Source organism: Archocentrus centrarchus, chromosome 8 (genome assembly GCF_007364275.1).
Source record: "Archocentrus centrarchus isolate MPI-CPG fArcCen1 chromosome 8, fArcCen1, whole genome shotgun sequence".
NCBI classification, from domain to species: Eukaryota; Metazoa; Chordata; class Actinopteri; order Cichliformes; family Cichlidae; genus Archocentrus; species Archocentrus centrarchus.
In genome coordinates, this window is record NC_044353.1 from 20963437 (window position 1) to 20986462 (window position 23026).

Below are 23026 nucleotides of genomic sequence, written 5' to 3' on the forward strand. Positions count from 1 at the left end.
CTAGCCACATGCAGCTCCAGTCTGCTGGTGTACATGATAACTCACTTAGCACAGTATGATAGCTAGAAAAAAATGGAAATATAAGAAAGGATATAAAAGAAATGGGACCAGCACACAACTACCTACAGTGCCTGGTGCCAGGGAAAGGTATTTTAAAAGGCAAAGGAAAGAAAGAATCATTTTACCATGTCCTCCAGAAACTCTGGGAAGCAATTTGCTGGTATTCAGTTTCTCTCCCCACCGTCCTGTTATTGCTGTTTCCCCCTCTACTCTTGGAGCCTTCAACCTGAAAGGGAGTTTTTTTTTTTTTTTTTTTTTTTAGTTCAGGCTTTGTGTCACTCGGAAACAGTGCCTTTGTAGCCAAGGTAACAGTCCTGAGACAATGAAACTCAGAAGCAGTGAGCACCTTTGTCTTGGAATAGATGAAGAGTGACCCAAGCTGTCTTTGGTCCAAACCCTTAACGTGTTTGCATCTGCTGTAGAAACCTGCAAGAGTCTTGATTGAGTATCTACCTGAACCTATCGACCTCATAAAATAAAACCAGCACACCAAATAAATTTTAAATGGTACAATGGAAAAGCCACTTTGACTACTTTAGTTTTCCTGGGCTGCCAGGTTTTGCAGAGCTGCCCTGAAACCCAAGATTTACATAAAACATAGATGAAGCATAGTTTTTTTTTTTTTTTTTCTTTTTTAGCTTCTGTGATGGTACTGTTTTACTAATTTTCATGTAGTCACGCATATATGAGTCATTTTGTGCTTTAGCCCTCTTTCATATGGTTAACTGCTGCAGGTGTAACACACTAACAAATTTAAGTCAATCTCAGACAATCACTGATGCCCATAGACTGCATATAAAAGACAGAGATAGCCACCTTAAACTTCCAGTTTAGTTTTATAGCCATTGCAATCTTAACATTCTGGAGCCAAAATGTTTAGACAGCAGAGTAATGCTAGCAAGCTTGGTTAGCATGCTGCATCTATAAGCCGTATGGCTCCATTTCACAGACAAAGTTTTGTGCACAGACTGTACCAACACATAGCAGGATGTTATTTGTCCCAGACAGTGATTTGAATTAGCAGAGGTGAAGTCTAGCAGACTGCTACTGGCTACAGCTGCCTGTGCCAGCTGCTGCACCCCAAACAAAGTCTTCATAAGAACTGGAAGATTTTGCCTGCCTTTGTTCAATCTCTGTATGCTGCAGCTTTCTGGGTCCAGTTTCAAATATAATTTTGCATAAGTAAGTGGGCCTAAATGCTGTGGAATGCCGCTAACTATATGTCTGATTGTGAGAGTCATTGCTTTTACAGACACTGCACATGAAGCCAGCAGTCCTACGTGCTATTTATTTATTAAAAAAAAACCTGACCTGTAATCCTTATTGTACTGATGTTATTCTTCTTCTTTTTAATGTTCAGAGGCGAAAAAAAAGAAACCATATCATTAATTAAAGAAGAAATATTAAAATAATTAAATTCAAGTGAATTTCTCCCAACAGGTCTCAGACATTATACACTGCTACAAGTTAACCCTGTCACATCTATAAATCTTTCTCATGTACAGTTAAGAAAGTTTGCTAATGCAAGTTTGGGCAGAGTTGGTCTAGATAAAATTTGACTCCAGTTTTTGTCTTTTATGTTCACCTCTCTCTGAATCACTTTATTTCACCATCCTTTATCTTTTCCAGATGATCTCAGGTGAGCACCAAGAAGAGGCTGAGTAATGGAAACATGATCGCAACAGATTCAGCAGGTAAGGACTCTGCTTTTTGTTTGATCCTAATTCAGAGGAATATGTAATTACACATGGTGTCATCTTATTAGGAACACTGACTGTTGCTATAAACAACCAGACTATGGTATGTTCACTAAACAAACAGAGGAAGAAGTGTAAGTTCACATATATGAGAGACATGATCAGGGTGGTGCCACTGGATTCATGCCCATGTTCTTGCTTTTTTTTATTGTGTAACCCAAGTCATGACAGCACGATAAAGAATGCAGGGGCACAGAGATATCACTTCAAACACAACTTCTCTCAGGAGTCTCAGATGCTTTCATTGGACCTGAATGAAGATATGCTTTGATGACCCACCACAGAGTCGGTGGCTTTCAAAGAAACCTGTTGATGGGATTGCGCAGGGCAACCAGCCGGCTGAATGAGTGGTACTGTATGAGTGTGCCTCTCAGGATACTCGTGGGTGTTCTCAGTGGAGGTCAAATCTGCTTGACCCCAACATGAGTAGTCATTTTCTGTGGATTTTTGGCTTGCAATGTCTTTTTTTTTTCCTTCTTTCCTTCCATCTTGTTCTCTCACCAAATGGAGGGGAACTGTGTATGGATGGCAGGGTGCCAGCAGACAGGTACAGTAGATGTGCTGATGAGGGATGGTGATAGGGGCTGGCCTCAGTTGTGGCCTCAGGCAAAGAGACGTACACAGGCAGGCTGAGACTAAGAGGCAGGTTGGGACCTGGCACTGTATGCTGATGTTCCTCTCTTGGCTCTGCTCCAAGGTGAGGCATGTGAGAGAAACGTGGGAAGGGAAAATCCAGAATGGAGGCCAGAAGAGATACACAAAATCGAGTAATGGAATTCTGTCCACCTTTGCCTGATTTTCAAAAGCAAACAAAAACAACTAAATAAAGGGTAGCTAATAGCATGTATTGGTAACAAAAAGTGGAGGAGGGAGTAGCCATGTGAAGAGAGAGTACAAGAATGAGGCTATACTGTACGCTGATGGAACGTGACTTCTCACAGGTAAACCAACTCAGCGGTGCAGACAAGCAGAAAGAAGATAGGAAACATTGATAGATGACTACTTATCGTCTGACATGTTCCATCCCCGGGCAAAGAACAGGCAGGGCAGGCCCGTCCTGTGGCTTTGCTGCCATGACACATGCAGGTTTGAGTGGGTGGTGGACAACGTAATGTATTTTGTGGGAGGTAAAATAAACCCTCGGTCGTCAAGAGGGCACCTACCTGGATTACGTCATTTTAGGTTAAAAGCAGATGTTGCAGTGAGATTAACGATGGGAATTAAGAAAATAAAAAAGAACAACATATTAATTCAGCTGTTCATCTGAGTATTAAGCAATCTCCTCATATTCCTGTCTTTAGTTTTAAAGATGATGAAGCTAACTATTTTTGGGTGAAAAAAAGTTAGCTTCATTTGTGTGATTAGCTGGCCTGGTAAGTTGGTAAGGAGGCAAATTTGTTCTGCTCAAGTAATCAGTTGAGCAGAAGCTGATCAATTTTGATGTTCTACTAATTTATAATTACTTGACTTAAATATTAATTCACCATTTTAAGGAAAACTTTGCCATGAAAGATCCTATACCTCTATTTTTCTTAAGTATGGATATGAGAAATGTCTCAATATTCAAGTAAGTGGTTTTGGGCTCCAGTCAGTCATTAGTTTGTGTATTATGTTTCCAGGATCATACTAAATCCCGGTTTGGACTGTGGACCAGCATCCTCTGAAGCAGATGTTTGCTCCTGGCACGGCCGCCGACAACATGAGCTCCTACACTGGCAGTCTCGCTCTCGGGATTCAGTGAGCAGCATGAACTTGGAGAAGCTATGACATAAACTCAGCAGGACAGTGAATCGTGTTTTGCTGCTCAGACATCATGGAACAGATCGTCAGCCCCATCTGGAGAAGTGCTCTATAGGAGAGTTGTATATTTATTACTACTTTGATGGATCAGCATGTTGTTTGACTTTATTTTTTAAATTGGTTTAATTGATCCATCGTTCCTTGATTTTTCAGATTTTATTCACAGTGCTGCTTATGCAGTAGCTTCAACATTTACCTTGTTATTCTGGAAGCACCAGAACTGCACATGGAAAATGATCAGTTGTCATTGTCGTTTTTATGACTGTTTTCATAGTTGAAGGTAGCGCTTACACTTGTGCATAAGAAAGTTTATCCAGGGAGGAATACAACACATATCTCCGAGTGTGTAAAACAAATGAATGCACATGTGATTGAGATTTATCGGATTTTCAGACAGTGGAAATGTGATTTTTATCCTCTCATTGCTGCCACAAAGAAGCTATTGTCCGTGTAAAATCAAGAACTCTTTCACTGACACTGCATTTTATTGTGACACATTGGCAGCTTGGGCTAATTTCAGTTAATAATCCTGTCAAGCAGTTTACTCTTATTATGATTTATGACTCCATGACTTGTTGTTTTTGTTAGGCCCTGTTAGCAGAAATTAAAAGGTGTATCCGAACTGCTGTCTGTTGTGTCATTCCAAATGTAAGATAAATGACTGGATGTTTCAGTGATATTTGTTACGGTTAGTCATTCTGGCTTCATTACTAGTTAGGCCAGTATGTGCTAATCTAGCACTTGAGGAATAAATGGGGTTGTATCTTTTTTTTTTTTTTCTTTTTTTTTCGAAAGGGAAGCAAGATAAAGGTGAGCTTTACAGTAAAAATGTAATTCTGTTTAATTTAAATGAAGACAAACTGCCCCCCCCCTTTACAGAATAAACCCTCTAATACAAATTTCAAAGTATATTTTCAGTTGATATAACAATGTCTATGTAAATGCATCACTTACCATAATCACAGGGAACTAACATTAAAAAGATTACATCATGGAAATTTGTGTTGTCCTGCTGAGTTTACTTTCTATAAACTACATGTATGATGTTGATGGAGAAGTGCTTAATGTCAGAGTGCAGTTCAACACGGGCCAAAATCCAGGGAGTTTTCAAGCATATATAGAAATCCCCACAGGTCCCTCATCCTGTTCAGAAAAAATATTACAGCATGCATTGCTAATGCATTTATTGTTTTCAGTTAGTCGGGGTGAGTTCAGTAATTCAGCACTGACTTCCCATTCAACTGTCCTTCACTGTCATTTCAGCTGTGATTCAATAAAGTCTGGTTCAGGGTGGGTGGGAGCTAAGGGCCTTGTGGGGAAAGGGGATGGTGCATAGGTGCAAGAGTGTATAGTTACCAAGGGTGTAATTATTCCTCGAGAGGTTACTTATTGTTGTCTTTCCCTCAGTAATAAAACAAAGCTGACTGGGCAAGTTCCTTCGCAGTTTGTTCGGGCTTTTATTCTAGTGCTTGACAACTTGTCCCAAGCATCATAGGAATTATATTAAGACCCAAATTTGAGGTGGACAAGGTCATAGCAGCCTGAAAAAAAAGACAAGCGGGATAAAGGCCCCGGTGGTGATGTTTTGGAAGTTGAGCTTCGTGACATCTTTATGGGCCTGCTTATGTTCAACAACATTAGCATGTCCACAATGCACTTCTCTGCTTGTCTGCCCCCCCCCCCCCTCCCCCTTTTTTTTCTCTCCACCCTTTTCTCACACACATACACATTTACAGAACTCAAGAGGGGGGGTGGGGGGTGGGGAGGAATGACCTCTCGGCAGCTCTCAATTCACTGCACTTCTATAGCCTTGAATGGACCGGCTCAACAAAAGGTGACATAATTTTCTCAGGGTTTGATTGGCCCCCTCCATGCCACAAAATGACATCATGCAAGCCTCCCCCTCCGACACTCTACTGCCACCTCCAGCACTATCACCATCACCCCCCCCCTCCCCGATTCTTGGATGCTGGGTTACCAAGACAACAGAGCTAGGCCCAGGCCATGGGGCAGGACTTGGCAGTGTATTGCAGTTTGGCTGTCCATAATAAGCTCAGGCAGTGTTGCTGTTGTGTTTGTGGTAAACAGTCTTGGGAAATGATATGGAGGAGATGGGAAAAAGGGATGGGATAATGATAGGTTGCCTTTTCATTCAACCTCTTCTCTACATGGAGTATTTATGTAGCTACCAGAGTCAGGAAGTATGTCAGCAAGAAGTGTCAAGTCACAAAACTTTGATGTGTCAACCAATGAACCCTTAAAACTTGAAGCTTACACATGTTTCTGGTATAAGGTTTACTGTTTCTCATTTTCATTAAGTTCAAGTTCAATGAGAGAGTGTGTCTTCATGTAGTCCACAAGCCATGGATAATTTTCTTTAATTAATCAGCTGATTTTATAATTTAAGCCTGTGCAATATGCTGTAAGTGAGGTTTTTAAAATCTGTATTCTGTACGTCTTGCTTTTTTGAAGCTGTGGGCAGCGGTGGTGTTTGTCATTCCACTGGTCTGTGACATCAAGTAACACATCCTAGGTTCTCACGCAGTATTGGAGCCAGAAAATCTGCTGGCTGCTTATTGCTCAGCTCAGTAAAACCCGTGTCCCTAACTAATAAATGCCACTTTTCATACTGGTATGTATCCAGAAATATTACAGCCCCTGTATACCAGACTATCACAGACATACAAATGACCATTTCCCTTTGGAATTGTCATTAATGAGGATAATTTGAAGGAGGTTGACATATAGCTCTGAGCCAATCCTTGTTGGTTCCAAATTCTCCTGCAGCACTGATGCCTTTCAGCATGCTCCAAACCATTTCCTCAAATTGGAGCTGTATTCAAAGAAAAAAATGACACAATTACCACTTGGTCTTGGAGGGAGTCCATGCTTCATGTTGAACATTACATATTGCTCCAAAGAGTCATGTGTGACGCATGTGCTTCTGCTGGTACACATTGGTTTAAACAGTCAATATAAGGTAACTTTTTTCCTTCTTTCCATACAGGTTTTTGTCTTTATCGTGCCCATCATGCTAGATCTCTTACTCACTTTAAAGTGCTCCTCTCTTTAGTTTTCATGCTTTGCCTTTCTTGTTCCCTGTGGTGTGATGTGATTAACTGTGGTGCACAGGGTTGGCCCCTTTTTGGACTTTGTTGGACGAAAGCAGCTTTAGTGGGTTTTTGAGCTTGGTTGAACACCGACCGGGTATCGGTTACCTCTGGCATGCTGAGGATGCGTGGGCTCCCAATGTCCATGACGTCGATCCACTCAGCTTTGCTTGCAAAAAAAAAAAAGAAAAAGAAATTGTGGGAATCTGCAATAGTCTGCCCTTTCTCCTTATTTTACACAATTGTTCTTTTATGGAGAGAATCTTTTTTTCCAACAGGTTTTTGTGTCTTGGGATTTACATTGAGTTTATTATGGCTGCATTTTCCCAAGTAAGAACATCATCAATACATAATCTGCAAGTGAGAGTGACATTAAGGTAATACACTTCCCAAAAAACAAAAACATACAGCAGTGCTGCTAATTTATTCATGCTGACAGCCTTGATTGGCAGGGTGACATAGATAAGGCGGTTGCATGGCAAACCATCCTTCAGTCTGGGCAAGCACCATCTCTCATCCTCTCCATCGCTCACCTCTCTCGCTCACTCCTAATCCTCATTGAGTAAGGGAAAGAGAGACTCGGTAAGCAGGAGAGGATGAGGAGGAGGGGAGCGACAGAGCAGGCCAAAGGCTCCACTGACATCCATGGGAATCTGCAGATCCATTCAGTGGTAATTATCAGCATCAATGCAGAGAGGCAGTGGTGAGGCAAGGGGTGGGGGCAAGGGGTGTGGGAGAGTTTTGGGGGTGGGATTGGGTAAAAGGGAAGGGGGCTGGGGGAGGGTCTGTCAGGGACAGAAATAATGGTGTAGATCCAGGAGTGAAAATGAGAAGAGGCAGTGATTTAGAAAGAATTGTCAGTTATGGTAAATATGATGCGAGCCTGACATTATGAGCAAACACATGTTGATTCAGAGGAGCATTTCCCTTTATTTTTCTGGAGACGTGATTACCAGAATATATATATATATACCAGTAACAGAGATTTTTTTTTCTCTAAGTCACTCTGTGTCAGTGCTTTTATTCAATTGCTGTCAGTGGGACTCACTTTGTTTACTTTAATTATTCTTAAGTAAAACCATTCTTTTTCTTTTTAAATTGCTTTTGACTTCCTCCTAACCTGCATGAAAGAATTTTCATGAAAGTACAATATTTTTTAATGGATGTTTTAGAGAGAAAAACATTGCATACACATATATGAGGCAGTGTAAAATGAAGGAGCATGGTAGACGTCCTCAAGTCCAGGATGCCAGCCCTCTTTCCCCCCTACATCATACATCACTCTGACAGGCCATTTCACTCCTGGATTCAGAATTCAGCCCGAGAGACCACCTCAAACACTTTGGGGTTGTCACCGCATGGTGAGAACGTCACTCCCAGCCCACTGAACAGCACATTTGAACTTTAGCCAGCTGGCAGAGCCAAATCTGCCCGGCTGAGGAAATTATGACAAATGATTTTATTCTCTCCCTTTATTTTTACACTGAAAATCTGAAAATTTTCCAGAATGAGAGATTCACCGCATCAGCTCTGAGTGACCTTTACTGACTTATAAAGAGGAAGAATCTGATTTAAATGGAAGACACAGAATTTTTTGGAGGTCAGTTCTCTCAAACAGTGTTGCTCATCTCTTTTCTCTGTGAAAGAAAAGTGAAGCCAAAAGGTCAGGTCAGCACTTGTCTTCTTCATTAGAAGCTCTGGTGATACTCTGGAGTTTACCAAAGGAAATATTGTTGGATAGAGCTGTTTCATTATGCCTCTGGTGAATTTAGAAAGATGGTGTCAAACCTGTCAGTCGCAAGGATAAATGATGTCTTAATGTGAAGCTGTCAGTGAGAGGCATCGCCGTAACTTCGCAAAATATGGTGAGAATGCTCAGAAACCTAATGCACTGTGGTAAAACTTCTCTTAAGAAGTATGTGGTAAGTTAGGGTAAAGGTAGAAAATCCCCTAAAAGCAGTCATGTGCTGTTTATTTACAGTTTATTTTGCTTCTTTAACCTTACAGAAAAAAAACAAAACAAAAACAGTCACTTCCCCTTTAAGTCAAAGGAAAAGCATGATTGGATGCCAGGTGAACACCTTTTTTTGGTTTTGTTTTATTAGAACAACCTACAATGCAGACTAATGAAAACAAAAACAAACAAACAAAAAAAGTGTATCAGTGCTGCTTCAGGTCAGTGTCTCATCATTAGAGGCTTTATCTGAAATCATTATAATTAGCCTTTAAGTTTGAATTTTCAAATGTGTAAGAAGGTGGATTTCTTATGATGCTGATCCACAGTACCGATATCTCATTTCATTGTAAAGACCAGTGTGACAGTTTGCTGCCTCCCACACTGCGGGACTCCTTTGGTCAGGGAAAAGGCGTGACCCTTTGACACACAAACACACACAAAGTTCCTTTTTACACGCAGTCCTTGAATTTCATTTCCTGATGTGTAGAGCTAACAGAGAGCAGCAAGAATTCACATAGTGATCCATCACAATGATAGCACAAAGAAGACCATGATGGCAGCGCCACTGTGTGCAGTTTGCTTTCTTATTTGTTTTAAACTTGCTCCTTTATAGATCTGCGGAGAAAACTTCTAAAACACACTACGCGTGTTACACACCCACTTACACACACCGACGTACCTCAAATAGTCGGTCACTTTGCCAGATAAGACCTGTCACTCCTGTGTCTGGGCTGGTCGATAGGCATCAGCTCTGAAGGCACCGAGCCCTTGTTTACACAGTTTACACACATCAGTGAGGCCCTCAGCACCGACACACACTTTTGATTCATCTGCTACACCCCACTTCGCATGCATCTACACCAAGATCGCTGTCATACAGCCATGTTTGCATCCACCCAAGGAAATCACAGCAATGGGAAAACAAAACAATCATCCCTAGCCAATCCTGTCCTGCCTTCAACGAGGTACCATGATGATGAACTCTTAACGAGAATGTTTATAATATACTGAAGAGCAAGAAATATGCTAAAATAAAAATTAAGGTTTCACATTTTGGTGACTATGGGATAATAATACCAAAGAGGGTAAAGGTTAAATCCATGATGCACTCTGTGTATGCAGGAATCAGAGGAATCTGAAACAAATTTAGGCCTGCTTTTATCTTGAAACAGAGGATGTGAAAATATTGCAGACTCAGGGTTTTTCTTCCCTTGTGATTGTATTTCAAAGGCAGCGTTCTCTTGCTTTTCATCCTGCTTGAAACGTAGCCCAGAAAGTTGGTGTTAGGTGATCTTATCAGAGAAGGCCGAAGTGTTCCGTTCCTTATTAGAAATTCAAAATGCTTCCTACTTCTGTGAAAACTCTGAGGTCAAAACCGTTTTTTGTTTTTAATTTTGAATACAATGTCACTGCATTCCATGCTGTGCCTCGCACGTGTTAGTTCTTGTGAATGTGATAAATAATAATGGTGTCATAAATGTGTCATTTTACACAAAAATGAAAGTAGGGATACCACTTTCAGAATCACCAATACAATAACTACCTCATAACATTCTTAAATGTGTACCCTCCAAACTAACATGTAAATTTCACAAACTACTCAAATCACAAATCTGCATTTTCTGAACATCTGTAAAATATCTGGCCGTGACTGAGCAGTTCACATTAAAAAAAGCTGTTATTTAGCCTCCCACAGTTCACTTTTCCTGTGTGCAGAAACAAGCATGATTTCACACATTTAAGAGAAATTGATTTGGATGGAGAAAAGCATTGCACTGGCCCGCTTCCAGTCAGAGTTCTGGATGAAATGCGGCAGTAGCAAATCAGTGGCAACATAGAACACTTAAAACAATCTGATCGGGGAAAGTTAAGAGTTTTCACTCCAAAAGGTGAGACCCTGTTCATATGAATGTCTTGTGTTATGCGTTCATATTCTGAGCCACTTTTTTTTTTTTCTGAGGCTTGCAGGAACATATATCAGTGCCTGACAGTGATCAGTGTTTTATGTTGGTTGGGTGATTTTCCAGCAGTTGGCTCCATATGCCCTGTCTTTGGGGATGTGCCTCCCAGCCTCTTCTTTAAATGTGGTTGCAAGACCCTTGTGCCATAAAGCCGAAAGGTTTGTGAGGAAATGCAGAAGGCTGTATTTGTGCAAGTGTTGCTTTGTTTATATGCGTCTGTCGCGTGCATGTAATGTCATTGCTGGCACTGAATGAGTTCTTTTATGTGAAGCTTCATTGTGCTCGCTGGGGGACAAAAAGCATTCCCACGTTGAATCGTCCTGAGAATAGCTATTAGAAAACAGTCCCATCTCCACCAGCTTGGATGGCATTGACACCTTTGCAGGTTACTGTAATTTGGCACCTATTGGGATTAGGTCCTCTTTCTCATAGCATACAGTATAATGCAGCTGACATACGTAACTCATTTTAGTTTATGAAGGTACTCTGAGTGAACTCCTTTCATTGTTTGCTTTTTATGCTGTGAGAAAGCAGCGTGCTACCCTTTGATTCACACAGTCATGCTACCAATTGATCCATTTCAGACTGATCCTGCTGCTGAGCTTTTGGATGACACATAATGAGAATTATAGCATTAAATTCCCCATAGTGATGTCAAGCAATTTCTTTCCTGTTTTGATACAGTCTACTCATACTTCACCCCATGCATCTGAGGCACCTGGGAACTCCCCAGAGAGAAGGAAAGCAAGAGATGAATTGAATCGGTAAACAGAGGGAAGTAACAATGACCTTATGGTGTAGACTGGGGGAAAAAAAAAAAGGCAGCTTAGCTATCTCAAAAATCCCTCCAGTATAGAAATGTGTTAAGTGTTTACAATCGGGGGCATGTTGGAGTTATTTAGCAATGGACATGGGAGTGAAACTGTGGCTTCACAGCTGGGGCCAAGCATGATTAGTGTGATGGCCGTAATGACAGTGGTGATGGTGGTGAGGTCCCCAAGAGGTTATGATGGGCTGAGGAAGAGCCGGAGTTTATTGCCACTGGGGGGAGGAGTGGGTGTGTGTATTGCATTTATATGTTTTCAGCACCAGAATCTTTTCAGAAACTGGGATCACAGTTAAAGACTGTGTGTAGCTGTTTTATGGCATGGTGCAAAATGTTAAAACACAACTTTTATGGGGGAAATAGTGTGAAATGAACATAAAAAAATGCTTGGTATGATTGATAACAAATAGTGTGGGATGGATGGGAGTGATCGAGTGTCTTGGGACTGGAGCACATCCTGTCAGCTGAACTTCCTCTCTTTTTCTCCCTCCTTATATTTGGTGGTCTTCTAAACAGCTGGTGCTCACAACTGCATGCAGGGTGATGTGTGGGTTGAAGGGGTCTCTCTTCAGGATCTCCAGCTGAATTGGGGCTCAGCCTAGAAAAGTGCTCTGGGGGTTAGCTGACCTTGTGGCCCCTGGGTTAACCTATCATCTTCATCTCTCCCCAGGGTCAAACCCATAGCCATACTGAACACATTAACCCACTGACCCCCTCTGTCCTCTTCAGGACACTTCATTTTCATTCAGTAGCTGCAAGGGCTTTTGTACACACTGATTTGCATATTGCATTTGCTTAAAATGTGAAATATGATGAACAATAAGTTGTAGAAGAAGTGGTTCACTTGCATGTGAGCAAAAGATCAGTGTTGTTTGTGGATGGGGTAGTTTAGGACACAGCCATACCAATTGCAAGCTCAAAGTCTGTTCAGCAAGACTTAGCAGTAACTGTTCAGCAGCTCATGATTGAAGCTGAAGGCTGAGTTTCCAGGCCTGCAGGCTGCAGAGGCTGGCAGGCTGGTCAGGTGGAAGGCTTGGGGCTGGGTGACTATCACAGGGTAGCACCACTCCTCCCTCAGCCACTGATCTGCCCAGCATGCACTGGACTTAGAGCAAAAGCCGGGGATTATCTCCACTGCACTTCCACCTCTACCACCCACTGCCTCCTTGCAATGCAACACCATGCTGCCCATAATTCACCTTCTTTCTTCCATTCCTTCTAACTTGACACCAGGCAGGTGACCCACATGCACATACACACTGTAATTTCATTGTCGGTACTCAACATGTTGTATGGTTTCGCAGCTGTGAATTTAGGGCACTGTTCCTCTTTTTCTCACTCTCATAGTCACGTTTGTCCAAGACAAATTTCTCCTTACTGACCAACAGGTTCATCACAATTTCTGTCTATTATTATTAAATAATAAATGAATTAGTAACAAATCTCTGCCAGTGCTGCTTGAACACTTGAGCTTTATTGTTCCTTATTATGTAAAACTCCCAGGTACAGACAGGAAACAATACTCGTTTTTCGTGTTCCTTTTACAGTGCCTCTTTGGTTACTCACCCAGACACTCAGTCATCACTCACTAATGAACTTAGATAGCGTTTGAAAAGAGACTAATGTAAGACTGACGTGTAAAGATAAAATCTTATTATGGCTGCACTGAAAGACTGAGTAGACCAAATTAATGTCATAATTTTAGATGCCTTTTCTGTCATGTAGATGCAGCCCTTAGCAACTGCACTATTTATAATGCCACTTGCTCTGTGTAACTTGTGCATTTGTGATAAATTCCAGATTTATCTGCCTGCCTCTATGTACACTTCTTTAATTTTAATTTTGCATTAAAAGATAACATCACAGCCTTTTAACATGGCCTGCATGATTAGATGGTTTCCATTTGTTAAGGGTTAAGGAAAAATCCTCTTTTTTGTGAAAGAGATAACAGAGAGAACTAAAGGCCTCTACCTTACTCTCTGTAGGGCTTCTCTCCACATGGTGCTGTTTTAAAGGGAGCTTATGTTTCATTTCCTCATAACTCATTGCCTACTGTGTGCTCTATATCTCCCCCAATTCTTCCATTCTGTCGCTTTGCTTCTCTGCCTGGTTAACACAAATAAGATGGTCGTATCTCCCGCATAATTGACACACTAATGAGCCACCTCTTGCTCATTATGTCATGTGTGAGCGCTGACAAGCATCTCGCTTCTGTGTGGGTTAAAAAGCAAACAGTAGCTGAATAAGATGAGTACTGATAGAGACACTACAACAAATCAGCTCGCACAATCAGATGACATCAGTTGGCCTGTGGCTGACCCTGCAACGCTGCAACAAAAGTTAGAGAGATTAAAAACACACACACACACACAAACATACATACATAAAACACCACTGGGTTTATCAAACATGTAGGAGGAAGTGATAGAGCTCTGTTTAGGAGAGAAAGGATGAAGTGAATGACCTCATTATGTTGGAATAGGGATGTATCTCTTTCAGTGATTCAATTTTATTATTATTATTATTATTATTTTTTTTTTTGCTGTTGCCTGGGTTTATTTCTTTGGCTGTCTTTGAGGGTTTACATTAGTGATTTGTGTCTGTGCTTCCAATGCAGGCCAAATGCTGCAGTGTTGCAGCTGTGGGGTGGGATCCACTTGGCATGGTGACATACTTTCTGTCAGAGAGATGTGCACTATTCCCAGTTCTTTGCATCGTGCTGCTGATGTAAAATGATATGAAAAAAGATTTCTGCTGTATTTTACAGGTTGTGCTCAGTTTCCTTGTGTTCAGTTTCAGACTAGTTAAACGAGCTAAAATGGCCTCCGAAAAAATGGATATGTGCTGATATTTTTTTTTTTTTCACAAAGTCTGCCTGCTGCAGACATTGGCTCATTCTCCATGACAGGGGCAGCAGCGAGCATGTACCCATGTGTGTATATAAAGATGCTTATGTTTCTTAATAGGGGATGGAGTGACAAGGAACACTGTCAACAAATGATGGGCCTGATGCCAGATGAGATAACAACACTGTTGAAAAGATTTTGGGGGTAATGTGGCGACAGGAAACGATGATCTCATAAAGGCTTTTTGGCTGCTATGTAGAACCGCTGGTCTCCTGGAACTAGAAGACAAAAATGAAAACGAAGGAAAGATAAGGGCTAGAAGGTGGTTAAAGGGTCGAAGGTGGAGTGGTAGGGAGTTTATGAGAAAGGCTCTGATGGGTGCGATGTAGAATGGATAATATATTGTTTAGCTCATTTTTGGTATGCATTTGTCCATAATGTGCATGGTATATCTATAGTCTGATCCTAGTGCGCTGTATGGGAGATTTATCATGATCCATGATTCTGCTGTTTCTCTTCCTTTGTCCCCTTAACCTGGCCTCTGTAAAACCACTCTGCAGGCACGTAGCCACTGCACCCCTCCCTTCACCTGCTTATGTCTGCAATCATATTGCCCTCACACACTGCTGGCAAATGGCCATGTAAGCAGTGTAGATACGGTATTGCCTGCACTGCTAAATACCCACACCTGACAAACAGGACGATTACAAGCATCATAGTAGCAGCTGCATTCAACAGCACATAGCGTGCTCAGTTGCTGGAGATTAAAACTGTGTAGCACAGTCAGAGCAACTCAAACAAAAAGTCAAGTTTGTTCTGCTTCTTGTATCACATAGACACATACAGTGCTTCTAAAACAGAAACAGGAAGTATTGTTTTTTAGTGTAGGAAGTTAAAAAAAAATGCCTTAACCTTGCTAGTTAAACAAGGCCAGGATTTTACAAAAGACAAGTTTCTCTAGAGTGGTTTGGGGTTTGGCATCCTTTAGCTATATTAAACCTGCACAAATGATTGGCAGCAAGCACTGAGCAATTCCTTTGAACAAACTAACAGAGGACTTACCAAAACAAAACAATCCCTGCCGATATAACATAGAAATGTAACTGAGATTCATAGCAGTTGAAATATAGATGCTATGCATAATGGAGCATGAGTGCACAAAGGTTGGGCCAATTACTTAGTCCATTATTTTCATGTTATAGTTTTGATGCTTAAGTGAGGGCTGCCTACAGTTTGAGGTGGAACCAAAGGCCTTGCAGTTTAGGTGGGCCTATTGTGTTAGCTTAGCTCTGACAGCACCTGGGACTGTTTAGCATCCTGGCTAGAGCTAGGCAGAGCTGCTGGATAAATTTCAGCTCTGTGGGAGAAGAGCAAAATCTACGAAGACAGAAAGAGCTTTCTGATGTAAGCATAATAGGAACGCTGCCAAATTTCCTGTAGGTTTTCTCAATTCACACATGCACAGCCTAATGTCTCACTAAGCAAGCTTCATGTACAGAGTCCACTCTGCAGTTGCATCAGACAGGTCAAATGCATGTTGCTAGTGCATGGACCTGGTCTACAAATAATAATACAACATGAGATATGCAATATTTGATAAGAACATAAATACAACAGTTACTGGCATTACTGTAATAATCAGTTGCCCCCCCCCCCCCCCCCTTTTAAAAAACCTCCAGTCTCTCTGTCAGTGGAACAGGATTCAAGTTAAATTCAACTTATTTATCATTTTTTTGTAATCATTTTCCCATTTTTGTCTCAGCATGATGTGTTGCTTCACTTTATCCACTAAGGGTACTGTTCCTTAATCCCAAAATGGTCTCCCTACTCGCTTTCACCTCCAGCCTTACTTTTCACATTAGTGCAGGGGTTGAGCAGTGATTCCACCTCAAAAGCAGTTGGCTGTGATTTTTGTTTCAGGTCCAGCTACTGCACCAGTAGTGCAGCATGGCAGATTTCTCCAAAAGGGTTTCAAAGGCAAACGTTCTGGGTCAGAAAGAGGGGTTTCTCTTTGTGACCCAGTCATGCCAGAAGCAAGGGTAAGCTTCCTTTACTGGATGGATGGGGCAATGTTCTGCCTTGACCAGTGTTGACCTGACTAGACGACCACAGGCACTTGGCCGACTTCAGCTAATTTTCAGGCTGCCATCCCACCTCCATGTTCTGCGCTCAATTTGGGCTTTTTTGATCCGTCCCAAACAAAACCACAAAAGTGGTGGGGCTGATGCAGTGAGACTGTCGAGAGGCTCTACCTCTCAGTGAGGTCACAGACTGCATGCCCCAGCCTAATACTTGGCATGTTGCATGAGAACTGTTTTGAATCCCATGCCTCCTATTCCCTTTTCTTCTTCATTTACTCCCTTTTCTCTCCAGTGTCACCCAGCTTTCTTTCAGGGATCTGACATCTTAACACTTCATCATCTTTCATCCTCCTGATCTGGAGAAGATGCAAGAGAACATATGTTATCTATATCATGGTTACATTACTCATCTTGAATCTATAAAGATCACATCCATCCTCACACAGCAAAAATCATTAGCGTGTCTGCATCTTGGCTTTACAAGATGGTGCTATGACGTGATATGTTAGTATAACACCAGCACTGCCAAGATGGCTATATGGTAAGGCAGAGGAGCTTTTATGTTTGGGTACTGTTACATGCCACAGAAGACTATCAAGTCTTGAGCCAAACCTCTAAGAAGGCACCATATCCCTCATCTCTCTACATGAGTGCCTTGTTAAACTGGACATAAAGCTTAGACATTAAGGCAGAGATTTAATGATGGGGTGGGTGCTGGTGTTTTTTTTTTGTTTTTTTTTTCAGTGACCAAACAGAGATTTCTTCCAGGGGAGAAGAAGGAAAGCTGATAAATGGCAACAAGGTACAATAATATACCTGAATCCTGCAAATTATAATGTATGCTGGATTCAGATCTGTAGCTTTGGTTTGACAGTGTTACCCAATGCAATAAGCAATTATCAACAGGAAAGAGGAGAACTTTAGATTTCCTTCCATGTCTCCTTTGCAGTGACTTGCACACAGAAGTCTGTTACACTTCCACAGCTCAGTTACTGCCTGGGCAAGCTCCAAGGGCAATTTTCTTGTACCATACCATGTTGAATGGTATTATCCCCACTGCTGCTCAAGCTGCGGTGAACTTTCATACATGATGAGACATGCATGGCTTGGGAACATATTGCTTGTCAGTCATACATCACCTTGTTCTAACACCTTAACAGACACAAAGGTGCCATTATTGTTTCTATAATGCTCCCTCTGATTCTTTATTTTACAGTGAGAGAAAAAAAAAAAATCACTTCCTGCATTAGAAAGTGTCATGTTTCTGTCTCACACAAACAGCCCCTTGTTTCACATGCAATTTACCTGTCCCATAGCCATAAGGGCTGTTGTTCCCCTTCGCTTCGTCAGGGCACAGAGCGCAGTTCACTTGGAGGACAGACTTACTGTTGATGTTGTCTCTGTGATACACAACCACAAGAGGATAAGATGGAACTCAAATTATGGGATGTCATGGATGGCAATAGTCAGCAGTTTGCAGCAGTTACACAAAGTTTTCCCAGAAACCTAAGCATTTATATGCTGTCTTGAATTTCACAAAGGCTTTTAAAAATTTGAGATTCAGGCATTTTAAGCATCTCTCAGAAACAAAGTATACAAAAATAATGCAGTTATAATCACCAGTAAGCGAGGAATCAGGTACTTACTGTTATAAATATAGAGCTATGATTTAGGGCACACAGTAGGAAACTGTTGAATTGAAGGGCTACTGCTTGCTGGCCAGAAGTGTGAATATTTTGCTGTCTTGCCAGGTCTGATCCAAAATTAATAAGTACGTTAGCTCCACCCTTCACTAACTGCCGACAGTGGAGAAGGCCTTAGGCCAAGGGTTATTGAATAGTGTATGAATGTACTCTGCTAAGACTTGTTTAGCCTGTCATTGTAGCTTAAGAGTATAAACCCAAAGGAAGTGTCAGTATCTCTGTATCCAGTGGCTTTCTGCAGGGTGTGTATGAATTTGCACATTTGCACAAATTGGCATACATGACAGAGCAAAGATGATTAAGAGAGAAAAAAGTGTGTTCGTGTGTTGTTCTGCACTCATATTGGTACTGCACAATGTGTACTGCTCTGTGCTGGGGGTGCATTGACAGCTGTGAGTGTTAACAGATTAGATCCAGCAAGTTTTATAGGCCTCACTCATTCTTTAAAACATGATCATTTTATTATGCATCACATGAAAACCTTCATTTGAAATTTACCATGAGTCTGTCATCAGATTGCAGCCATTCCTATTCTCAGTAGCCGTTTTGTTATCCCATTGCCTCGACAATTAAGAGAAAAATTAAGGGTGAAGAGAATGAGATGAAAGAACTTGGCTGGGGTTCCAACGTTTTACGGTATTATCCTGCTTGTAAAAGCACACTGGTGATAATTACACATTAGTGGAAAATTATTCCTAAGTCATGTAGCTGCACTATGACCAGTCTCTCAGAGGTTCCCTTGCAGCACCGTCACTTGCAAATATACTGATTTGCCAGAACATATAAAAGAGAAAAAAGCTAAACAGGTTATACAGAGGAGATGGGTATATGGACATGAAGGGAAGGATGGCTTTGCAGCAGTGCTACATAGACAGAAGGTAATGTTTGCCACCTGGTATGCATGTGTTCTCCCCATATTGACTTGGATATTCTCCAGGTTGCATCCTGCTTCACAATTACTATTAGAAGGAATAGGCTCTGGCTTCCTTGGACCCTGAAAGGATGAGCTACTGGCATATTTTGGATGGATACTGAGTGATATTAACATGATAAATATCCCCTAAAAATATGCAGTGAGGTATACTGTATGAACCATATATGCATCAGCCTCTATAATGCGATGGAATGTCTTGTAAGACATAAACAATAAGGTATTACAGAGGATTAATATATCTCTTGTATACATGCAGACCACAATATATGTTGTTACTTATCCATGATCTGAAAATTAGGTCATGTAATTATTCTGGTTTGGTTACACAGTTGCAAACCTCTGACAAATTTGTTACCATGCATTGAAAGTTGTACGTACAAAACATGCAGGAAGCAACCTCATTTTAGCTGATGCAAAGTGTAAAAAGGTGTTTAAGGTGTTGTTTGTGAACATCTGTTTTTGTGTGACCTACTGATAGGGCAACGTTTTTTCAGACACAACCATTTAAACCAGGTCAGCTTAAATGTCAAAAACCAGTAATGGCAAACTGAGCCTTTAGTTGCCTTAAATTGTTCCCTTTTCATTTTTCTTCAGCCACATTTGCTTCTTGTTGCACAGTATCTATGCAAACAGGCCACTAATCAGAAAATCTGAGTCATGCAGAACACATAAGCTGACAGCTTGTGCCCAGTCAACTGTGCTCGGTGGGTAAAACACATGGACCGGTATTTGCTACTTCATGCTATACTCACACAAGTATTTCTAAATAGAATTATTTGCTTTGACATTAAAGTGAGTGACAGTGTTTATAGTGGGTTGTACTTGCCAGCTTAACTGTGCTATAAGAATTCAACCTATAAGCTGTTTCCTTTCTTACTGCTGTAGCCTTTTGACCTTTTTTTTTATTGAGCCTTTAAACTTTTTCAGCTCCATAACCATTACAGTTTAACACTTGGAACATACTGTACTTTAATTTAATAAATTATATAATCTAAAAACACATTTTTAGTTCACTGAACATAAAAGCTGTGTTTGATGTGCAAAAATAATGAGTGCACAATGACACATATTTAGGTCTTAATAAGACATAATTGGCAACCAACATTCTTCTGCTGCTGCATGTGTCTTAATCTAAAGAGTAATAGAGGTGTGTGTCAGCGAGTGTGTGTGTCGGGTAATGGAGTTACTTCCATTAAAACCTATATGAACACAGAACAATGAAAATGAGTGGAAGGAAGGAGAGAACAGAAATATGACAGAAAGTTTCAGTTGTTTAACAAAAGTATGTAGAGTAGAGGTGAAGAGATGGTGTGATCCTAAACGGCCGAGTGGAAACTCTGCTCTGACACGGGGCTGTCAGCACTCCCGGGCAGCCACCTCAGAGCGCTGCCTTCGCTATGGTGACGGCAGACTGTTTTCTTTAATAATAGGCAACTGTGAGTGCGTAAGCGTTCCCGTGCACAGATACTCAAACATTAAGGGCACCTGTCAAAGAAACCATGTCCTCTGAATCTGATGAGCTCAACAGCTACTGTGGAAATGCACGAGGCTTATGTATAGTGTGCACACATACGCACAGGCACAGAGATCCTCACAGATGAGAGGAGTCGTCGGTGCGGTTGACGTGGACATCAAACTCTTTATGAAAAGGGCCTGAAGGAAAAGAGTTTTGACAGAAAATTTGTCTCACTGTCTCCGCTTGACAAAACAAAAGCTTACGTACATTCAGTGGAACTCAGGAGAAGTGAGAGAGATTAAAAAAAAAAAAAAAGAAAGAAAAATCTGTGATATTGTTCACGGAGGTATGTTTGGGGGCCTGCATGTGATGCTATCACCATCTGATGGTATCTCACCTTGAAGAGGTCCTGGGAGATGTGCAGCAGGGAGGGAATCTTTGTCACGTCTCATTGCTCTGTGCTGGATGACATGCAGCTGTTTACAACTTAAGGCGGCCCAGAAAACCAGAGACAGGTCTTCTGTCGCGTCTGCACTTTTTTTTTTTTTTTTTTTTAATTTACGATGACGTTCCATCACTACCGACGGATGTCGCTTCACAATCACATCTTGTGCTGTGATGAGATGAATACGATAGCTGCAAGACATGATTTACTCATTTCCATATAAACTATATTATCATTATCACAGTATAAATCTGCCACTGGCTGACTGTGTGTTAGTCTTAGAGTATCAGCCTCAATCATAAAATGTGTTTTTTCATGTTCCTGTAAGTATACACACAGAGATGATAGTTGGTGACACTGCTTATTAAGCTTGACTACAGAAGGTGCTCATTAAAGCTGAAATTGATATGGCTCTCTGTGCTCAGTTGCTCAATGCTTTTGTTCAGTATGGGAATAGTCCTGTAACCCAGAGTGCTTGGCAGTAAAGCAGTGGGTCGTTTTGGCTCTGTGGTCTGTTGTGTCTTTGTCAATCACCTGGCCCTGGGAGGAAATAGCTGTGTGGGACAGCAACATCCTGGCAAGCACCTAGGACAGCTGATACCATGGGAATGTCTGTCAAATAGAAACTTCAGGCACTTGTAGGATTGTATAGTATTATTGTGTATGTAGTGCATGGTGCGAAGAGGTTTTCTTATGGGAAAGGAAAACTTTTCATGGCTTTTTTTCATGGATTGTTGAAGATTACTTGCAGGATTTGTGGAACTGCATTGCCATTATCGTTGCTTTCATTTTCAGTGCTTCCTATTTTATTCTTCCTCTGGTCCTGAGCTCACTCAGTCATCTGATATTTACATGCCAGCAGCTCCTACATCTCAATCGCATCCAGTGTCGGTGCATGCATTATGTTGGTCCATATGAATATAAAAATAATAAATCAAATCAAACATCCAGATACATCTGCTGTGATGACCCCTTGGAAAATAAGGGAGCGTCTGAAAGTACCTTTCTTATTGTAAAGTTGAGCTTCTTCTTTGCTCATTAAGAGCAAACATGCAATAGTTGTCAACAGCGTCACTTCACGCTGCAATAAACAATCTCATCATCAAGTGAAGTTATCTGTACATCTGTGTCTGTCTTTGCAACTTATATGTATCACCACCTGCATGTGTTTAAAGCTGTCTATAAAGTGAATGCATCTGGGTTCAGATGAAGGGTAACACGCATTTGTCAAATAATCCACTTTGGGATTTATAGTGACTTGGTTAGTAACTAGCAGCAAGTGGCATATTAATAACTTAACAGCTTGGCTGGAAAACACTTTCCGAATGATTTTATAATGAAAAACATTTTGCACTCAATTCAAGTGCAGCCAGTACCTGAATGGGCTAATGCTTTTGATTATTAGGTTTTTATTCAATCATACAAGCTTTCTAATCTTTCCTTTATGATCTGAAGTCAGCAGAGCTCTTCAACCAAAAACATGCCAAGAATTTTAGCAACATATGGCTGGCTACAGGAGAACTTATTACTAGGAGAATCCATGTAGTCTGTCATCATTTGATGCAAAGCCTAGTCTTGATCCTGTAATCACTCTGAACTAATATAACAAAGAACAGGCCGTGCCAGTAAATCTGATTCAAAGCAATTTGTTCAGTTATAGGGAGCTGGAAAGTGGAAACTGATACCCAGTATGAGACTTTGGTTCCACTGCACTCAGGAAAAAATGCTAAAAAAAAAAAATCATTGTACAATACTATGGTTGCAGCTGCTTCAATCTTCCCATTGAGCAGGAGGTAAGTCAGCATGTGTACTGTAGGCAGCACAAGGCTTAGTAGCCAAGACAAACTCAGACTGATAATAATGTTCACACATAATGGCAACAGCATCCAAGAGTATAGCAGAGGAACAACTATATATGAATGATCCTATAAATTTTTAAATGGAAGAATTACATACATATACTTCTTAGGTTTATTAAAATATAAATCTATATAACAAATTATGGCTGCTAACAAGAGAAGGCAATGGCTGATTAATAACGCTGTGAGTTACACATTAACAAATACGCAAAACACTTAAAGTACTTGGTT

At 41.0% G+C, this 23026-nt stretch overlaps 1 long non-coding RNA gene across 1 annotated transcript in view; it reads left to right on the top strand.

Annotated features, from left to right (window-relative positions):
• Positions 1-4610, top strand: part of LOC115784735 (uncharacterized) — a 49401-nt gene extending 44791 nt beyond the window's left edge. The window contains exons 4-5 of the long non-coding RNA XR_004020289.1: positions 1690-1754; positions 3437-4610. This is a non-coding gene — a long non-coding RNA (uncharacterized LOC115784735). The remainder of the gene's footprint in view (positions 1-1689; positions 1755-3436) is intronic.
• Positions 4611-23026: the final 18416 nt, after the last annotated feature.